The sequence below is a fragment of the Argopecten irradians genome, chromosome 6 (assembly GCF_041381155.1).
Source record: "Argopecten irradians isolate NY chromosome 6, Ai_NY, whole genome shotgun sequence".
Taxonomy (NCBI): Eukaryota; Metazoa; Mollusca; class Bivalvia; order Pectinida; family Pectinidae; genus Argopecten; species Argopecten irradians.
In genome coordinates, this window is record NC_091139.1 from 36,016,012 (window position 1) to 36,021,298 (window position 5,287).

Consider the following 5,287-nt stretch of genomic DNA (forward strand, 5'->3'; position numbering starts at 1 on the left):
AATTAAATCCTTATTCTTGTAAAGATCAAAGATGACAATATGCATAACTCAGATTACAAGTGAGGTAAATAAAATATGAGCCACAGTGTCCAAGTGGAAAAGATGTCCTGTCATATTATTACAAGCTTTTCACCACTGGATCACGAGCTTGAAATCCATATAAGGCAGTTGCCAGGTACTGACTGCAGGTCATTGTTTCCCCCCTGTTATTCTTCTTGCATTCCTCTACCCAGTAAACATGATTAACATCATTAAATAACCATAGCTGACCACCACAGTGGTGAATATGAGGAAGAAAACATCAGCAAAGGCCCTCGGAGTGAAAACAATTGTACGAAGTAGCAAACCAAAACTGGCCCTTAAACCAAGAGGGCATCTCTTGCTCACTAAGCTTGTGTTTAAGTCCCATTGTGTTTTCGTCAAATGATAGGGTTGATATCCTAATGGTGATATTTCTTAATAAAAAATGTCGTAGTTAATCAGGATTGTAGTAATGATGGGGAATTCTGTTGTTATGCTCTGTTGGTGCCACAGTCCACATGCATGTAAACATCACATATGAGAATCGTTTTGTATAACCTTTGACTCAAGGTATGTTTTCAACTGCAAGATATTTACAGACGACGCTAATGCATTGTCATTTGGTGGGGGTCATATAATTCACAATTTTGATTGGCCTTATGCCTTAGAAGGTTTGTGCAAAATATCATTGAAATTGCTTGAGCGGTTTTGGAGAAGAAATCGAAGGTAAATTGTTTATCGTCGGACAACGGACAAAAGGCAATTAGAATAGGTCACCATGAGACTTTGTTTCAGATGACCTAAAAACATATTGGTTATTTAAAGCTAATATTGATTCAAAGGAATTCCCTCTATTTCCTCAAACTGAGACCCACCTCTCCTGCCTCAGGAGTTAGAGCCAATATTTATTAATAAAAAACCATTACTCTTTTCCCCGTGACCTAAGCATATTAATCAAGTCACATTTAATTTGGGTGTGTGCATGTGTATGTATATATGTTCAGAACAAGATTTAAACTAACTTTTTTTCCTGCAATGATATTTCTTGCCAAATAAATATATTGTTATATTTATCATTGATTGTGGCCAAAAGAAAAATAAAATTATAAACTGTTCCTTACAGATGTAATAAAAATGACTTGCCATAACCGCATCTCTGAAGACGGTTGCTTTCTGCATGTGATGGCAAAAAGTCTGCATTGGCTTTGGATAAGAGAAAGACCAGAAATTTCCACTCTCTTCCCTTCCTACCTCTTGTTTCTGGAAAAAATGTGTAAATTTTATTTCATTAACACAATCGCTTTTTTGATACAAAAGAACAATTTGGCCTTAATGGTTATTTGACTTAATAATACGACAAGAGGCCCATTATCGGACATTAAAACTGATCGATTATCGTTAGTACAATCAGTTTCAAGACATTTTTTAATTAATGTTTAAATGCCAACTACCTTTCCAAGATGATTTTTAATTTTTTAAATTGAAATGCAAAACAAGGTTGATAATTTTGTAGAGTCGTAATGTTATTGGCTAACTGTTAATACTATACTCATCATATTCTTCTGAAAAATTTAATTAAAATAAATAAAATGTTAATTTTATAACACAGGTCGTCTTACGTATCCTGTCGTCATCCTAAATACCACGCAATAGTTGAATATTACTGCGCCAGTCGGCAAAACCAAGAAATTAATCTCCACAGTTATCATATAATACGCAGGAAATCTTGCATATGTTTGGTGTTGTAACCTCATCATAGGCCATCGATATGTATTTTCTTATGTTATTAATGTTTTAAAGAAACCTTTACATTTAACTCAATATATTTACATTCTTTGTTATCATTTTTATTTAACAAGCCAATTGATGCTAATTTCATCACATTAAGCTCATGAAGATTTCTATAGCAACAATTTTGTTCAAGTATTGCTTGGCTTGCATTTGTCAATCCTGTTACACTTATACATTTCAACTTGAAGATAAAATGCATGAAAGTATCTTTGACAGTAGATTTGTAGTTGTTTTATTGTCTCCTTCGATGGCTGTTGGAATGTTATGAAAGAAATGACATGTTAAAGAAATTAACAAGAGGCCAATGGGCCTTAACGGTCATCTGACTCATGGCACAAAACAACAAAGTCACAGTATAAAGTATTGGTTAACGATTAATATAAACAATACAAGGAACTCCTTAGTTGAATATGTAAGTTTCTGAAAAAGGTAAATGTCATTTGTTGAACAAACTTGGTAGCCCTTCATCCAAATTTGGTCGAAACCCATTCAAGGATTAATATAAGGAGGAGTCAGATTTTAAAGCCAAATTTCAGCAAAGCTCCCATTTTGGACCTCGGTCATACTATCCCCATGGGTCTTACCTCGGTCCTTTATAAAATATGATTGTCCTTACCTAAAGTTCCCCCTTCTGAATCAATTAAAACCACTATAGACCAATTTTCATTGAGATCGGAGACTGAAACCTTAAAACAGGAAGTGGGCCAGCGGCCATCTTGGAATACCAATATCTTTACGAAAATGTTTGCATGTTGTTTGGCATCAATTAAAACCCCTACAGACCAATTTTCATTGAGATCGGAGACTGAAACCTTAAAACAGAAAGTGGGCCAGCGGCCATCTTGGAATACCAAAATCTTTACGAAAATGTTTGCATGTTATTCGGCATCAATTAAAACCCCTATAGACCAATTTTCATTGAGATCGGAGACTGAAACCTTAAAACAGAAAGTGGGCCAGTGGCCATCTTGGAATACCAAAATCTTTACGAAAATGTTTGCATGTTGTTCGGCATCAATTAAAACCCCTATAGACCAATTTTCCTTGAGATCGGAGACTGAAACCTTAAAACAGAAAGTGGGCCAGCGGAAAATTTGCCCTTTGGGGGCCCCACCCCTCAGCCCCTAGGGGTCGGACCATGCTCATTTATATGAAATATGATTGTCCGTCCCCAATGATGTTTCACACCAAATATGGATGAAATCCGTCCAAGGATGAAGGAGGAGTAGGATTTTAAAGCTAAAATTAAGAAAATTTGCCTTTTTGGGGCCCCACCCCTCAGCCACTAGGGGTCGGACCACCCTCATTTATATGAAATATGATTGTCCGTCCCAAATGATGTTTCACACCAAATATGGATGAAATCCATCCAAGGATGAAGGAGTAGTAGGTTTTTAAAGCTAAAATTAAGAAAATTTGCCCTTTTGGGGCCCCAACCCTCAGCCCCTAGGGATCGGACCAAGCTCATTTATATAAAATGTGATTGTCCTTCCCCAATAATGTTTCACACCAAATATGGATGAAATCCATCCAAGGATGAAGGAGGAGTAGGATTTTAAAGCTTAAAATAAGAAAATTCGCCCTTTTGGGGCCCCACCCCTCAGCCCCTAGGGGTCGGACCAAGCTCATTTATATAAAATATGATTGTCCTTCCCCAATAATGTTTCACACCAAATATGGATGACATCCGCTTAGCGGTTAAGGAGGAGTAGCGTTTTAAAGGAAAAAGTTTACGCACGACGGACGACGGACGGCGCACGGCGGACGACGACGGACAAAATATGATGTCTATAGGTCACCCTGACCCTTCGGGTCAGATGACCTAAAAATCATTTTAAAAAGAGATGCTCTACTCTGTATTTACAAATCTTTTATTTTACCCATTTTAAAATATGCATGTGATCTTTTGGATGGTTGTTTGCTATCAGATTCTATAAAATTAGAAATAGCTCAACATGATTTTTTTAGCGGGAGGAATTATTACTGGTTTACCTTCATATGTAACTGTTTCAGCTTTATACTCTGAAACGGACCTTGAGACACTTTCTGAGAAACGCAAAAGAAGAAAACTTTGTTTAGTCTACAAGATTGAAAATAATTTAGCACCAAACTATCTCCATTCACTTCTTCCTCAGTGATACAACATGTAATAACTATGCTTTAAGAACCAATATTAATTATAGAATTTCTCTTTAAGGCTTCCAATTAATTTTGTGTAAACCTAGCCTACAGCTTAAGTTAAAAAAACTTTTCAGCTTAAGTTAAAAAAATCTTTTCAGCTTAAGTTAAAAAACTTTTCTACTTAACTTTTCTGCTTAAATAAAAAAAGACTTTTCAACTTCAGTTTAAAAAAATCTGTTCAACTTTATAAGTAAAAAAACCATTAACAAATTCTGATTTATACATATTGGATCAAGTATGTTTTAATAAGATTTGATAATGTTTTATCTGTATAATGTTTGTGATTGGTTGTGATTAATTGTAAACTAGTCTAATTTGACTTCAAAACAAATGCAATTTTTTAGATGAGCAACAGGGGAATGTGCTAAATGAACATTTGACTTAAGAGAGTATACATGTTACCACACATCCTCAATAACTAAAGTTTATTATTGGTACTTATCAAATTATACATACTTGAATTTGTCCTGTGTATATCTATTATAATTAATATATGCCATATCAATGACACTCCTCCTCAAACAAATAACAAAACAAAGTAAATCACACTTGACACTTGTCACTATCAGTCACTAAAATATACATCTATTGTTGGACAGATCAAGTGAAGTGAATGACTTAGACCTTCATTTAAGGTCACAGGGGTCAAATAGGCTAAAACTCCTTTAAACAACTTCTTGTGAATTACTAAGAGGCCTAGCGATCTGATATTTTGCCCATAACATGCTTGAATGAAGGGCTATCAAGTCTGTTTAAATGAATGACCTTGATCTTCATTCAAGGTCACAGGGGGTCAAAAAGGCTAAAATCTTTACACAACTTCTTCTCAAGAACCAGAAGGCCCAGGATACTGATATTGGGGCTGCAGCATGCTGGGATGAAAGGCTACCAAGTTTGTTCAAATGAATGACCTTAATCTTCATTCAAGGTCACAGGGGTCAAATAGGCTTGTAACAGGAGAGGAGAAAATGTAGCGGCCAGACCGGGATTCGAACCCGGGACCCTCAGAATACAAGCCGAGTGCTCTACCGACTGAGCTACCTGGTCACCGATGATCGACCCAGTCCAATCCCGCTACACTCCTCCCTCCTTTCTTGAAGTCTTCGCCCCCGAAGACACACGAGACCCTTCCAAACACCACCACCGTGGGTTATTTAGTTGGGCGCCAATTTTGTAACAGGAGAGGAGAAAATGTAGCGGCCAGACCGGGATTTGAACCCGGGACCCTCAGAATACTAGCCGAGTGCTCTACCGACTGAGCTACCTGGTCACCGATGGTCGACCCAGTCCAATC

At 36.8% G+C, this 5,287-nt stretch overlaps 1 non-coding gene across 1 annotated transcript; it reads right to left on the reverse strand.

The window, feature by feature from the left end:
* Nucleotides 1-4,967: 4,967 nt before the first annotated feature.
* Trnat-ugu (transfer RNA threonine (anticodon UGU)) lies at nucleotides 4,968-5,040 on the reverse strand. The gene has a single exon. It is a non-coding gene; the product is annotated as a tRNA-Thr (tRNA).
* Nucleotides 5,041-5,287: the final 247 nt, after the last annotated feature.